Raw genomic sequence first — 17,121 nt, forward strand, 5'->3', positions numbered from 1 at the left:
GAATTTTTATCATAAAGAAAACTTCTAGTTTACAAGAAAAGCACACAATCAAGTAATTCTATATCAAATGTAATACGTGGTTTAATAGCATTCGATAGAAACATGCATAACTTATAAGCTATCCGTTTTGCTATACGAGCATACTGAGACATATTTATAAATAAGAGATGATATTTGAAATGGTTTTTGAAAAGGTCAAAGGACACTGCTGCTAGAGTGAGCAAGGTAAGTTCAGGACAGGAGAAGTGCAGCATACTGAGAAAAAATAGTAAAAAGAAGTAGAAGCAAAAAGTAGTAAAATAAGTATGTAAAAAAGAAAGACATATTTGAACATTCAAATCTATATATTTCACATACTTTCATAATTATATATGCATATAAAGAATGAGATATGAACATTTGAAGAATATTCATGAGAAAAATTGAATGTATGTGATATCATTATATTTGTATAAAAATAAGGTGATAATTGAAGCCACATATATGTGTATATGAGAATATACATGAATAGATAAGAAGAGAGAAAGAGCAGGACGCATACAAATCCATTTAATAATACTGGCTGGACATGGTAGAGAGAAAAGAGTAAGGTAGTCACTCTTAAAAGAGTGAGACTCCTTCAAGGATGTGTCTGTAGTAAAAGACATTGATAAAATGATTCCAAGTACTTAAAAATTATGATAATAGGATACTCATAAAACATTAAATAATATCTCTTCTCTGCTGAATCAATGCTTAGAAAATAGAGGTAAATAATAGATTGGCAGTTTTGTTTCTTTATATCTATTTATCTCTCTCTGTACATCCACTCAAGAAAACATGCCTTGAGGGCTTCCCTGGTGGCGTAGTGGTTGGGAGTCCGCCTGCTGATGCAGGGGACGCGGGTTCGTGCCCCGGTCTGGGAAGATCCCACATGCCGCGGAGCGGCTGGGCCTGTGAGCCATGGCCGCTGAGCCTGCGCGTCCAGAGCCTGTGCTCCGCAACGGGAGAGGCCACAACTGTGAGAGGCCCGCGTACAGAAAAAAAAAAAAAAAAAAGAAAACATGCCTTGAGTAATTTTTCTAATTGTTTAAACTTTTTAAATGGCTAAATTTTGTGCTTCTATATGGTGAAAAAAAACTTAAGTGAAATATTCTTTTTGGTTAATAAAAAATAAATTGGTCCTCAACTAGGCAAATTTTTTGCATTTTCTTTTTTTTTTTTAATTGCGGTACACGGGTCTCTGACTGTTGTGGCCTCTCCCGCAGCGAAGCACAGGCTCCGGACGCGCAGGCTCAGCGGCCATGGCTCACGGGCCCAGCCGCTCTGCGGCATGTGGGATCTTCCCAGACCGGGGCACGAACCCGTGTCCCCTGCATCGGCAGGCGGACTCTCAACTACTGCGCCACCACGGAAGCCCAATTTTTTGCATTTTCAACCAGCTCGATACATCCTCAACTCCCTGAATGCTTTCCTATTAAAATTACCATATGTGTCATCGCTGCTCTTCCTATAAAAATGGGCAAGTTTTTGATAATTGATATCTTATTTGCATTAACTTATGGGACTGATCATTGACAATAAACTTAAGACTTGATTACACTGAAATATTATCTCAAAAAGCAATGTGCATTTTGTCTCCCCTAAGTTGAATGAATTCCAGGGATCTGAAGTAGGTGGGAAGACTTTCTTTGTGATTGGATTAGAGGATTTCACCTACAACCTTTTATAACAAACCGCCTAGCATCTAACGTCTGTTATTTAAATACAAAAAATGTAAATGTAAATGACGGAAGTTTTGTGAATTGCTTTGGTTTATTTGTTTTACCTTTGCTTTACAGCATGTGGATGAATTGTGTTTTATTGGCATTTCCTTTGAGTATATTAGAGGAGATAATATAGATCACCAAACACACGGAACAATTCAAAATATTTTCACAAGATTGCTTTCTACATGGCATAAAATAAAGGGAAAATGGTTAATATTTGATCAACACGATCAAGAACAATTACAATTGCTCCAGGCCCCACTTATAATTCTGCTTGAATTCACATTCAGAGATGCCAATAGTCTATACACTTCCTGTATTTTGATTAGAAAAACATATCACAACTGGGCAGGCACATACATTTTGAAGGTAGTCCACATCCTTACAACAGGGCTCCTTCCTTCAGTTCCACGCAGGGTCCAAGGCTTCTTGTCCTTGTTCATTGCCCATCCTGTATAGCAACACCCAGAAACCTCATGCAGGATATGAGAGTCCAGTAGCCAAATATTCATCAGCTGTAATCTCACATATTATTTTTCTATAGTTATATTTTTGTGAGTATAAACCCAATAAAATGAACATACAGTATAATAGTACCTACGAATATAAGACTATGTTGATCACATTTCTTTTTTATTGGAGAATTTTTTTTAAAAAAAACCCTGTAATCCGTAACCAGAAACTGTAGGGTTTGAAGAAACAGAAAACTTCTGACACAGTAAAATAGTTTTTCAAAGTATTAGTTGAGATCACCTGTAAACCCAGTGTCCAAATAAGAAATTAGAGTATGTTTACATATTTTTCAACATTTCTTAACTCATGGAAGCTATGACTTACTCCATCACTTTTGAATTCAGAGGAAGTACCACACCACCAGCTATGGAACCTGGCTTCCCTGACAGCAGCCAAGAGACAGAATAACACAAAACGAGGCAGTTAATATCTCCCGGAACGAGCCTTGATAATTAAGAGACAGAGACGGAAACACAACTTGGACCAAGTTCTCTCCCACCCTCCCTCAAAGGACTATGCTGAGGCTGCTGGTTCCTCAAGGTCTTTCTGAAAGTCATCCCGCAGGACCAAGGAAACAGGCACTTTCTTAAAATCTGTGGCCAGCTCAGTAAGACACCACCTCACTTTGTATATGTTTTCTCTCTTTCCTACTTCAGTTTCCTTTTCCCCTCACTGTTACTGTCCTGAGATTACACTGCCCAATAAAACCTTAATACATATCTCTCAGGCTCTGTTTTCTAGAACCATGGGCTAAGGCAGAAAATCAGCCTTTTAATGGAAGTAGTAGACCACCCTTGGCTAAAAAGGCTCAGTGGTAATGTTAGACTAGTAGTGTTATAACAAAACATATGACTCATGGGATGGTAAATGAAATGCTGAGAAGATACATTTTCGTTTAAGTGAATTAAAGGACTATGGTGAACTATTTTTAAAATGATGCATTATTGCATAAGGGTGTGACAAATATTAAAGCAAAGGTAAATTGATTAAATACCAGATAACATTTTTATGCATGTGACCGTATTTAATTCAGGAAAAACCTGTTCATATGTTACCACGTAAATAAAAACTTATAAATCTAAATACCTACTTAAGCTCAAAGGCTGCTCAACTTCAAACATTAAAGACTGCCAAGGGTTGAGAATATACGCAGTCAGACTAAAAAGGAAACACCTTTAGAGAAGACTTTTTCGTAGATATTGTATATTTTAGAATATTTTCAGTGGATTTTTTCAGGAGAGAGAGAGAGAGAGAGAGAGCTCTGTCCAACTTGATATAAGAGTTCCTTCAGTATTTGAATCAACTTAAAACACTACTTCCTTAACAATTTACACAGACATTTTTCCACCAACTGGTAATTTATAAATGTACCATAATTGAGCTTATAAACTTGAAAGTAAGCACAAAACATTTCCATATGTATTGAGTACTACTTGCGGAATGCTCTGTAGAAGGTAAAAACTTCCACAAGAGTCTGGAAAAAAAGTGATACACAAATAGAGTGAAGTTTGGAAAGAGTTTTTTTGTAAATCGTAATTAAATAAGCAGAATGATCAATAACTGGACAATGTGTTATAAAGATTATGGAAAAAAGCTATTAATTTGATAGAAATTTATAGAACTAGAAAATGTTCTATTTCTAGAAAGAAAATAAAGTAGCAATTGAAGTTTAAAAGAAACCATTACTTTTAAAAAATACATTATATTTTGTATGGAGAAAAATACTAACAGAAGAACCTAAAATATAAAGGTAAAGGGTAATAGAAATGAAAATATATTTTTATATATTAATATATTTTAAAATAAATTATCCTGTTAATAAACTCATTTAATCAGTAAACACAGAAAGTTAAAATGCAGAACAAAATTCTTGACATTTTCTCTATAGTTTTCAATTAAAAAGAGAAAATAAGAAGGCTAGATTTTTTTTTGAGAAAACCGTAAATGTAATTGTCAGTCATATTGAAAATTATAAAGGGAAAGAAATAATTGAATGATGCCTCAGGCACTGAATGTGGTTTCTTCTTCTGTTCATGGTTGAAATGATTTGTATGATTTCATTTGCTATCAAGCTTGAAAAATTTTAATAGCTTTTGAGTGGCAAAACTTCAAAATATTGTGTATGACTAGTCATGTGATGCAATATATTTTAAAATACATTCTGCACTGAAGTTATACATAAATCTTTTTAAATTGTCCAGAAAGGGAGAAAAATAAAACATTGTTAACTGGTTTATATGATATTGTTTTTCTCATATTCAATATTCTTAAGGTTATGAAACATTAGGACTTTAAATGATATGAAACCATTATGCTTTCACAACTGTCCAATTGCCTAGTGTTATGATCACTGCAGAGTGTGTGTGTGTGTGTGTGTGTGTGTGTGTTTGTACATGTGTTTGGACAACTATAGATACAAGCTACCTATGCTACCAACATTCCATTCTACTTAGCTTGTCAAATTTAGTTCACACTAAAATAATAACTATGATAATTGACAGTGATATGGTACACTAACCCATCACATCGTGCAATTCTGGGTTGGCATCTCAAATTTACTCTTAGAAATGTTATGTGTTTTTTTTTTTCCAAAAAAATCAAGGGAGATACTATATAATATTTTAAATACTTACAGGACAAAACATATTCTGGACTTATGTAAATCATACCTTAAGTAAACTGAAGGGTATTTATACCTAAAGATAAAATTTGCTTATATAATGACAAGGGCAAGATTGTTGGGGTCTGGGTGCCAATGACCTTGTAAAATACAATATGGAAATGATTTGCCTGGTTTTTAAAGAAGCGATTTAGGCAAAATTCTTGTATACTCCAAGCATATTGTCTATTATGTGTTCAAAAGCCATAATTATTTCAAAAGTAGACATTTGAGGAAACCAAATAATTAGTCCAGTACAGCTGGTATAAACACTACTGGCACAGACACTGCTATCATTAAAATTTTGGCAAACAATCTTATAAGCAATACACTTGGGCAAATCAAAGAAATTAAACACCTAAGTAATTTTTTATAACCTAAGGAAGTCTGCATAGAAGCCTCCTGATTATGCTCCTAAATGTAAGAAGCCTTAACAACATAAAGAGCAATCCAACGTTCCTTATTTTGTTGTTTATTTGAAAATCACCTTACATTTTACTTACTCAGAATTGCAGTGTATTTTACTTCAGAATATTTCTTCTGAACTCAATTATTTTCATAGTTTTTGTTATTCTGTGTAATCTACATACTTATTTTCAAATTTCTTTTTCTTCTTTTAATATTGTCTTTTTGTGAAATGATCATTCATACAAAAGACGGTATGAACTACACACACCCTTTAAAGAAGAACCATAAAATGAATACCTGTGCACACACTGACAAACCTAAGAAAGAAAACACTAAATGGAGTCTGCGGTCCGCTGTGTGCCTTGATCATAATTCCCTGTCTCACCCCAGAGTGATTCTGAATTTTGTGATTCATTGCTTTGCTTTATAGCTTTATCCTAATTACATAATATTTTAAAAAATACATGTTGTTTCGTGTGTTTTTAATACCAATAGTATTATTCAATTTAATGAGGTTCAATAAAGGAAAACTTTCCTCTATGCCCAGTGGACTCTTCACCCATTTGGGAAAAGGGCATCACTCGAGAAAGGCCAGAGAAAGTCCTCAAAAGTGCAGGCCTGAAGCCAGTTTCCCTACTTGTATCAGTCTACGCATATTCCTGATTTTGTGTTTTGTACGAGTTTAGAATTACATATCATCTTGATAAGTAAAATATCTTGAATTTTATAGTGAAAACTTTATCCTATGTTATGATTTTTGCTGTCCAATTTGTATTGTCTGATGTGCCTAACACTATACAAGGATTTTCTAAAAATTGAACATTACCTAACATATATTCTTCCATTCATTCTGGGTCCTTATTCTTTAGATGTTTCTCATGCAAAAAGCATCTCAAGTGATACTTTTTACGTCATAACTAGACAATTCAGCCGACTTACTTTTATGATCACTGTTATTTGTAGACTTAAATCTAACAACATATTATGGGACTGTATCTGGCACCCCTATCCATTCTTTACTTTTGTATTTTATTTTTCTTCCTTACTTAACTTCTTTTGGATTAATTTTTACATTTTATTTCACTATAATTTTTTTCTCTTTTTGCTTGCATCTTACCTGCTCACAAACAAATTATGGATTTTTAGCATTAAAATGTTTGCCTTTAACATGCTTTCATCAGAGTCATCTGACATATCAAGCAGTTTCTGATTTATAAAAATTTATTTGGTTATATTACATATGGAGATTTCACTTCTGCATGGAATTCCTCCATCTCTCATCTACAAGTTAAACATATTAGGGATTTTAACACTGCGTCTGGTAACTATAATATATGCATCCTTGTGTCTGTTTCTAGTATCTTTTTCGTATCTTTTCCACTGGTTTTCTATTATTTGATCTTATCTCCAAACATGTCTAGTAATTTTGTTTTAAGGCTGGGCATTAAGTTTGAAAATAGTTAAGAGACTTTGGATAAAATTATCTTGATCTAGATATATATCTCCAGTCAGCCAATTTGAGAAGAAAAATGTCACTTCATCCAGTCTTTCATGGAGTTAATTTAATGCTTGGTTCAATCATTCTAAGTTCTATATTATTTTTATTTGCCTTTGCTGAGAGTGTGGAGCTATTCTGGGATCTCAAACAAAAACCTTTTTTGAGAAAACCTCCTTTTTGGCAGTTCCTGAACTCTCTACGTTTCTCCTTACTCCGTTGAGACTGCTTAATTTCCCAATCTCCTCACTTAGGACCGCTGTCTAGTTGGCTGGCCTCTTGTGAAGCACAGCTTAGAAATTGGTAAATGCCTCTAGAGTAAAAGTGGCACAAAAAACTGGGTTTGCCATTCTGGAGTACATTTTCCTGTAGGACTTTCTTATAAAGGCTTCATTTTAATAGCTATTTTAGGTTTACAACAAAATTGAGGAAGGTACAAAGATTACCCACATACCCTCTGCCCCACATATGCTCCCACTGTCAAAATCACTCATCAGAATGTTCTGTTTGTTTGTTTTACCAAGGATGAACCTACATCGACACATCATAATTACCCAAAGTCGACAGCTTATCTTAGGGTTCATTCTTGCCGTTGTATAGTCTATGGCTTTATACAAATGTATAATGACATATTTCCATTGTTATGATATCATACAGAGTAATTTCATTGCCCTAAAGAAACCTCTGTGCTCTGCCTATTCATCTTCCTCTCTCCTCCCACCCCAGGAAACCACTGATCTTTTTATTGTCTCCGTAATTTCACCTTTTCCAGAAGGTCATACAGTTGGAATCATACAGTTTGTAGCCCTCTCAGATTGACTTATTTCACTCAGTAATATGCAATTTAGGTTCCCCCATGTTTTTCATGGCTTTAGAGCTCATGTTTTTAGTGTTAAATAATATTACATTCTCTGAATGTACCACAGTTTATTTATTCATTTACCTACCAAAGGACGTCTTGGTTGCTTCCAATTTTTGGCAATTATGAAGAAGGCTGCTATAAACATCTATGTGTGGGTTCTGTGTGGACATAAGACTTAAACCCCTTCAGTAACTACCAATGAGCACAATTACTGGATCATGGGGGTAAAAGTATGTTTGGTTTTGTGAGACACTGCGGGTCTTCCAAAATGGCTATGTCACTTTGCATTTCCACCAGCAATAAATGAGAATTCCTGTTGCTCCACATCTTCACCAGCATTGCTGTTGTCCGTTGTGCAAGCTGGCCATTCTAATACATGTGCGGTGGTATTTTATTGTTGTTTTAATATGTAATCCCCTGATGACATAAGATGAGGAGCATCCTTTTGTATGCTTTTTTGCCATCTGTATGTCTTCTTTGAGGAGGTGCCTGTAAAGGTCTTTGGACAATTTTTTTAACAGTTTTTTTTTGTTTCCTTATTATTGAGTTTTAAGAGTTCTTTGTATACTCTGGATAACAGTCTTTTTTTTGTTGTTGTTGATGTTGTTGTTGTTTTTTTGCGGTACGCGGGCCTCTCACTGTTGTGGCCTCTCCCGTTGCGGAGCACAGGCTCCGGACGTGCAGGCTCAGCGGCCACGGCTCACGGGTCCAGCCGCTCCGTGGCATGTGGGATCTTCCCGGACCGGGGCGCGAACCTGTCCCCCCTGCATCGGCAGGTGGACTCTCAACCACTGAGCCACCAGGGAAGCCCTGGATAACGTTCTTTTATTAGATGTGTCTTTTGCAGATATTTTCTCCCAGTCTGTGAACTGCCTTCTGATTCTCTTGACATTGTCTTTTGCGAAGCAGACTTTTAAAAATTTTAATGAAATCCAGCTTATCAATTACTTATTTCTAGAATCACGTCTTTGGTATTGTATCTAAAAATGCATCACCATACCCAAGGCCTTCTCTAATGTTATCATGCAGAAGTCTTTAGTTTCATGTTTTACATTTAGGTCTATGATCCATTTTGAGTTCATTTCTGTGAAGGGTGTAAGGTCTGTGTCTTGATTCATTCTTTTGTATGTGGATGCACAGTTGTTCCATTTGTTAAAAGTCTATCTCTGCTCCACTGTATTGCCTTTGCTCCTTTGTCAGAGATCAGTTGTCTATATTGAGGGTCTCTTGTGTTCCACTGATCTATTTATCTTTTTTTCCCTTGTTGTTGCCATACCACACTGTCTTGATTACTGTAGCTTCACACTATGTCTTGAACTCAAGTAGTGTCTCCTATAGGTTTTTAGTCTCTCAATCCCTCATTGACTTTGTAACCATGAATCCTAACCTTTCAGTTCTTTGACACAGTGAATCAGCCAATTTTTGCTTGGATTCTTGATCTCATTCTTCTAGCAAATCATTAAATGCCTCAAGAGAAATCCCAATATAGGGTGACCCATCCATTCTGTTAGCATCATTCGTACTCAAACGTTGACGTTTCAATTTCTAAAACTATTTTTGTTTATTTGTGTGTTGTTTTTCATTTAACTGTTTTCATCTGGTATCTGTTTAAGTGTATGTCTTGAACTAAAAACTAAATTGATAGTTTTTCAATTAGCTAACTATCTACCTGACAAATTATACAAACTGGCCTGCTTTGTACCCCTGACTTTTATATGACAATTATTACACTGTCAAGTAATATATACAAGGTTCTGTGTAAAAGATGCTTATTTTACTGAAAAATCTGTCTGTATGATTTGTTTTCAGTCATTTAGGTTTTTTTTTTTTTTTTTTTTTTTTGTGGTACGTGGGCCTCTCACTGTTGTGGCCTTTCCCGTTGTGGAGCACAGGCTCCAGACGCGCTTGGCTCACGGGCCTAGCCGCTCCGCGGCATGTGGGATCTTCCCGGACCAGGGCACGAACCCGTGTCCCCTGCATCAGCAGGCGGACTCTCAACCACTGTGCCACCAGGGAAGCCCCATTTAGCTTTTAATACACCTTAATAACACACATAAAATTGTACCTTCTTACTCTTTATTTTGTAAAAATGTGTACATTTTTTCTTATTGATATACTGATATTGTTATTGATATATTGATGGATGATTAAAATAATTTGCCATTTTAAAAATATTACAGGGCTTCCCTGGTGGCACAGTGGTTGAGGGTCCGCCTGCTAATGCAGGGGAGGCGGGTTCGTGCCCCGGTCCGGGAGGATCCCACATGCCGCGGAGCGGCTGGGCCCGTGAGCCATGGCCGCTGGGCCTCCGCATCCGGAGCCTGTGCTCCGCGACAGGAGAGGCCACAGCAGTGAGAGGCCCGCGTACCGCAAAATAAATAAATAAGTAAAAATATTACAATACAATTATTTTTCATTGCAGTTACCAATTACTTATATTTAACATTGTTAGAAATAAAATTTGTAGAATAGTCTTTCCACCTTGCAGTATAATAAATTAATTCCACTGGACAAAAAATAACATTTTAACCTTAGTTTAGTTTCTGATTGGATTTAAGGTGCTTGTGTGTAAGTAAGGTGATTATTTTATTTGGTTTTTTGGTATCTTTTGAGATTGCAAAAATTGTTTAATTTATGGTTGCTGTTTATTTTACCAGCTTTAAATTATCGACTATTCCAGGGATAAAATGTATCCAACCGCTACTACTGTTACTTTTAAAAAATGTTTTAGTAAATTTACTAATAGTAAATAGTATTTAGCATTATCAACTTCACGTTCATATTATATTAATCTGTATTTGCTATGTATCATATTACAGTCAATGTATAGAACATGTGGATAATCTATAGTTTCCCTAAAAGTAAATTGTAGTAGGCCATAACCTAGTAGCAAGTTACCTTGAACGCAGCCATTGCCTGGTATAAAAAGTAGCAACTTTTCTGGCCATTCCTTCCCATTGATCACTTTGACCGTTGAACTCCAGATATGCTCATGAGCGATACTGGGATACGTATCCTATATTCAATGATAAAACAATAATAAAATAATGACTAACAACTTAGAAACAATTTAAGTGCCATAATGAACAATGACATTATGTAACCCATATCTATTCTGCCCTAGAATGTTTACAAAATCAGTTTGCTGACGGATAAGAAAAATCTTGTGGTGTACATGTGGGACTGTTACTTTGAATTCATTTATTCAGTAATTATTGAGCTCTTTACTAAATAGTGGGGAATTGGCGCTAAACAAAACAAAACACAACAAAACAATATTATCTATCCTTTTAGAGTTTATATCCCAGTGTGGAGATACAAGTAACAAGCACAATAAACAAGTAGGTTATATAATAGGTTATAAGTGTGATGTAGAAAAGTGTTACTGAGACAGGGGATAAGGTGGGGAGAGGACTACCATTGCGTATGTGATGCTCATGGCAGATCTCACCAGGAAGCCAGGATTGTTGCAAAATGCTGAAAGAAGTAAGGGAGCCAGCCATCGGGAGAGCTAGCATGGGGCATTTTGAGGAAATGCAGGAAAAGAAACCTATCTATCTAGCTTCCATTCAGGGGAAAGGAGAGGAGAAACTCAGGGCTGGGCAATAGAGAGGCAGACTTGCATCAGGCCTAGAAGAGAAGATTCACTGTTTTGCTACGAAGAGTTTGCACCTATGGCCACCCTGTATGACCCTGACCTCTGAGGACAAATAACCTGGGGTGGAGGTAGCTAAATGCCTCACTCGAGATGCTGACAAACAAACTGAAGAATTTTTAGGATGGGACTGTTTGTGCACTTTGTTAATAGGCCAGGTAGTGTGATCCCAGCGTCTTCACTACTCTTTTGGTATTTCATGAAGCAACTGATGACGCAGAATTTGTGGCGGCTCCTTCAGATTATATAGGTGGTGAAGGCCAAGCTGTAGTGCCTGACTCGGGGGCTGCTATGCATGACACAGCATGAGGGTAAACTGCAGCTGATCACACCCAGGCTTGGAGTACCTCTGCAGGTGTGGGAACGGATGGGCCAACACCTGTGTGGGAAAGTCAGCATGTGGATGATGCGCAAGGGATTAATGTCACTGTTCACAAGAGCACCAAGTGAGTGAAGCCTCTGAGCGCTGGTTCTAGTCATTTAAATCTCAGCAGGACAGGGGACAGGAAAAAAAAACAACAACAGACAAGTGCATGGAATTACCATATTACAGATGGATCCAGCCATATTGCTAGAATTACAAATTTTATATATGGAGCACATTGTGATGAATTATATTATTTAAATTCTAGCTTCAGATGCTAATTCTGAAAGTCAAGATCTCAAAATGTGGCATTACATCATGCATGTAATAACGGTCAAATTTTAGCAGGAAGCAGTGGACAGTCAAAGCATTCAGATCTCTGTGAAATAGAAAATGGCAAACACCGAAAGGAAGGAGTAGACATAGGATGGTGTGACAACTGTAATCACCCCTTCTTTTTTTCATTCTAGCTGTCACTATCAGGATGATGATCACTGGACAGACTGGAAGCATCAGACATTGGGAGAAATGTTTAACCCGGATGGTGTCACTTTTTAAAAATTTTATAAGTGGGAGATAAGATAATGTCTCATTAATCTAGCTTTAAAATCCCTGATTAAAGATGAAAAGATGGGACACACCAAGGCCATATTGCAGGGAAATGTGTGCTAGATGTCATGAACTACTGTAAGGTGCTTGCTTTTTAATAGGCTGTACACAGGGCACAGGAAAAATAAAACAAGTAATGTGATAAGCCTGGTGTCCTCATGTTAAACTTGCTGCAGGTGGAATGTTATCTCTTAACAACCTCAATTAGATACTGCCCTAGGGGACCAGAAGAAATCGGCAGGCCATCCTAACATGTGGACTAGCGATGGAGTTACAAATCATATTCCATTATCATCCTGAGGACCATCATCTCATCCTTGACTTGAATCTACTCCTATTAGTACAGTTTAAATTAAATGAGCTTTCTGATATTATTGCCATTTTTCTTACTAATTTCGAACATAATATTTACTTATTTTATAATAGTTTCTTCCTGATTTTCATGCTAAGTTATGTATTCTCTCTTCTGACTTTCCTAATATCGTTTGGTTTTCTTGGAAATAAGATGGATAATTTGACCTCATTTCCATTAAATTTGATATTGTTAGATTTAGCCCATCTTTCTTGAATCACTTGATGCAACATATTTTATTCGCTCCCCACCACAATACTGTTGCACATTTTATCATTAGGTCAACTCACTAATAAACATGTTTTATAGAACAAGGATGATGACCACCCTGTAGAATATAGTAAGGCTCTCTTTATCTAATATACATAATTACAAATTCTGTTTTCAGGCAAAATATAGTATGTCATTATAGAAAAGTATAATTTGTCATGAAGAATGAAGGGATTCATTTATTGGGTTTTTGAATTTTGGGGGGATTTTATTTTAATCAGCTTTTTAAATAATTTTCATAACAATTGAGAAGATTGCAATTTTTCCAACCTATTTCTTGAAAGAAAGGTAAAAGGGAACCCTCTTAAGTTATAATACCAGCACTGACCCCTACAAATCCTACAAATTAAGAATCACAACAGAGATTAATTTCAATACTAGTTATGACAAGTGATAGTTTCTCCAATTTTTTGAGATATAGTATATATCTCACAGTATATACATATATATAGAGAGACACACACACATATATATACACACACACATATTTCAAAGAATGAAGAGAAAGAGTCTTGAATACTCTGTGCTTATAGTAGACATAATTAACAGAAAAAAGTCAATATCCCTCTGGCATGCACTTTCATCAAGGACACTATTTACTAAATTCTCTTTTGAAAATTAACAGCTGTGTAAATACTTCTTCTAATCTCCAAAGTCATTCTGTCATTATTATTTTACAAGAACTTTTAATTAGATTAAAAAATCACATTTTGATTAAGTAGTACCAACACAAGTATCTCAGAATTATAAATATATAAATTAACGCCCCAAAATCAGAAATGTGTGTATTTTTATTAATAATATAAAAAAATCAGGTTTTTTTTTAGGGACAAAGTGCTTCCTCCAGCCTTGGTGGCCCCTACATTCCGGAGGTGGCTCGTTATTGAAGCATCAAGAGCACCGACGACGGAGAAGCGCTGACTGTGGCACAGCGACTGGGAGGTGCAGGGGGCTTGTCTTGACACCACGTTTAAGGAGCAGACGCACTGCTTTTATTTAAACTCTGTGCTGATGTGGGATCTTGGCATAATGATGTTGGCATGAAGCCCTCTCTAAGCCTCCCCTTGAGTTGGCCTATTTAGCAGCGAGCAAATGCTTCCGTGGCCACTTCCCGGAAGGGAAGGCTATTTCACCTCAGAGGATGCTGAGGATGCTAAGGAAGCCAGTAGGGAGAGGGTGGGGAATGCCTGAACTATACTCGGTCCCAGATTGCCACCAAAGCCGAGGAGGTTAAGAGCAGGCAGCAGAAGCTCCTGGGTGCAGGCCTGGAATTTCCCTGACTAGGTTCCTAGAGAGACTGGGCTGCAGCTGGGTGGAACGACTGGGTCCAAGGAGTAGATGAGGCGGGGCCGCCTCCACGTACACTCGAGATGTCTGGGATAAATCGTGCACTCCTGTGCCTGAGGGGAGAGAGGGATCATAGCACCTCTGATCATCACTGTTTACGAGCGTGTGGATGTAAGCGCAGACTGAGTGGACTCTGTGAGGCAAGAGGACTCATCACCTTTGCTGTCCTAAAGTGACGTGAACCTCAGTGAGCAGCCTTGCCTGTCAGAAAAGCAACCCTGCAGCAACACATCACACAGAAACCTTCCTCCCCCATGTAGCACCTCCTGATAATCAACTGTCTAATCAGTAGGTCATTACAGGCTGCTCCTCCGGAGAAGGGTTCTTTCCCTTCTCCCTCAGCCCCTCTGCCACCCAGCATGGGTTCACAGGCTAATTCCTACTGACCATCATTCTCATACATTGTTGGCAATTAAGTAAGTAGAGTTGATTTACCATATTATATTAGTTTCAGGTGTAACACTCATAAATTTTTAAATAACTCTTCCTCGGCCAGGCTTTCTCTATGCTGTCCGTAACCAAATATAAAATTTATTTCTCTTCTAAAACCCTGTACTATAGGCTTACATATGAACATAATTTGTCGTTTCATAGTAACTGGTTTATCTGGATTTTAAATACATCAAAGGCAAAATTGCATTATTTTCACAACTATATACCCAGCACCTACCTAATCATTTTCTTAATGGTAGAACTAAGGTATCAGTCTCTCTGTATCCATTGATAATGTTTAATAGACTAGAGAAAAGGTGAAGGAAATTTATTTCCTATTTTGTAACACAGTAACTGAAGACCACATATGAATTTCAGCTAAAATAGAAGCATTTTAGTTCTATAAAACACAAATGTAATACTGTTTTGAGTAGAAAATGTTGAAAACGTAATTCTGGAACTATATACAATAGAAACAGTGAATTCTATTTTGAAAATAATAAGATTTGGGAAGGAAGCGTTGTTGACGGAGGATTTACTCTGGGGCAGTCCACTCCCCACATGGCACATTTTCTTACACTCATACACCATGCAGGTCACCGTGCTAACAATCTTACCTCTAAAAACAAAGGTACTTAGAAGAGTCTGGGAATGGATATGGCCTAAATACATACAAGACAGAACACTCAGAGCCAATGTGTGCTGGGTCAAAGAGAGCAAACGGCGAAGTACGGGATAAGAAGCATATTAGCATTGCTCTCACGGTTTTATACAGCCTGTATGCATAGCATTAGTGTTCTTTCTTTAATGTTTAATAAATGATGTTGATTGCTCCAAATGTTCTAATCTTCTCTAAGAGAAAACAGCTGCATCCAGAGTGTTACTGAGCAATCTTCATGGAGTGGAAGTGACTGAGCCAGAACTGAGACTGGCCAAAGGTGGGGACAGCAGCTTTCTGGGCAGCAGTTCCTTCCCTTTGAGATTCCTCTTTCAGAACTAACTGCTGAAAGTTTGGAGTTCTGATTAAACGGGGTGAGAGGAGATATCGTATCCCTTTCACTGATGTTGGTCATTTTAATCAGCATCTTCATCAGGATCACCACGATTTTTTTATAAGTTACAGGTCTGGGCTCCATCTTAGACCTACTGAAGCAGACTCACAGACACTGCGGTCCAAAGAAAGGAACTTAACAGGATCACCAAATGATTATTGTGCCTACTCCCTTCTAGAATTGCTTTTCACTCATGAAAGTATGAAAGGATAAAAATAGAAAAAAAAAAATCCAAAACAAAGTTGTTTTTTTTAAAAAACTCAGATGTAATCAGTAGGTCCAAACTTAACTAATAAACTTGCCTCCTCAAGAAAATAGAAAATATCATAAAATAAGTTCTGAGAACACTTATGTTCCCCTCATGAGACACAATTAAGCAAAATGTGCTACAAGAAGAGGAAGAGCAAGCATTTAGCAGGACAGCAAACTTCACAATACTAAAAATTAGATTTATCTGTGGACCTCTGAAAACAAAGTAATCCCTGACCCCTTTCCCAGAAACACTAATTTAATTGGCCTTAGTCTGTGACACAACCTAGGATTCCAAGTTTTTCTTATTTCCAATTCCTAGTTGATTCTAATGAGTTGTTAAGATTTAGGAAATAGTACAAAAGGCAAACACCAAACAAAAGAACGTTGGTAAAACTGCAAGACAAAATGAAGCCATATGAAACTTCAGTGGTTTTGAACTTTTATCCACTAAGTAATTTAGCATCAAAATAGAACTGTTAGAGATATAAGGATAAGTTGGCAAGAACATGAATTTAGATGGAAACACGTTAGACTGGTATTCTTGATACTTGTAGATCAAATAAGAAAAAAGAAACAAAATATAGTCATTTTATAAGATAACTAAATAAGAATCAGAATATAGTAGTGTCCCATTAAATAGCCAATATTAACTGCAGAGATACATAGCTTTTGTGAGGCAGTAATAGAATATTATTTAATAACAAATAACATTACTAATGTTACAAAATAAGCAATAAATTAAGCCTAATTTAAAAAAAAAAGATACTCTGGCATCATTCTCTGACTAGAAGGTAAAGTTGAAAAATGAAATTAAAAATAAATTTTAAAATAAACAGAATACATTTTTTCTAAATATCCTCTATTTTGAAGCAAAAACAAATGTACATTGACCATATTCGGTATGTGCCATGATTTTCAACCCATTAAAGCTCTGATGCAAACTGAAGGTAGAACATCTGAGTGTCATTTGGCTAAAAAGGAGGGGAGTATGACCGAATGATTCTAATCCACTATTCACATTACTCGCCACTTCCTAAGAGCTTAAAGTCTTTAACTGAGAGAGATAAAACATGCTATCCTTTGAGAACCATAGGGTCATTTTA

At 36.6% G+C, this 17,121-nt stretch overlaps 1 long non-coding RNA gene across 1 annotated transcript in view; it reads right to left on the minus strand.

Annotated features, from left to right (window-relative positions):
* The window catches only part of LOC307179610, a 305,248-nt gene that overhangs the window by 255,506 nt on the left and 32,621 nt on the right, over positions 1-17,121 (minus strand). Inside the window, exon 3 of the long non-coding RNA XR_013825443.1 lies at positions 10,584-10,701. This is a non-coding gene — a long non-coding RNA (uncharacterized lncRNA). The remainder of the gene's footprint in view (positions 1-10,583; positions 10,702-17,121) is intronic.

Source organism: Stenella coeruleoalba (assembly GCF_951394435.1).
Source record: "Stenella coeruleoalba genome assembly, chromosome: 21".
In the NCBI taxonomy this organism is placed as follows: domain Eukaryota; kingdom Metazoa; phylum Chordata; class Mammalia; order Artiodactyla; family Delphinidae; genus Stenella; species Stenella coeruleoalba.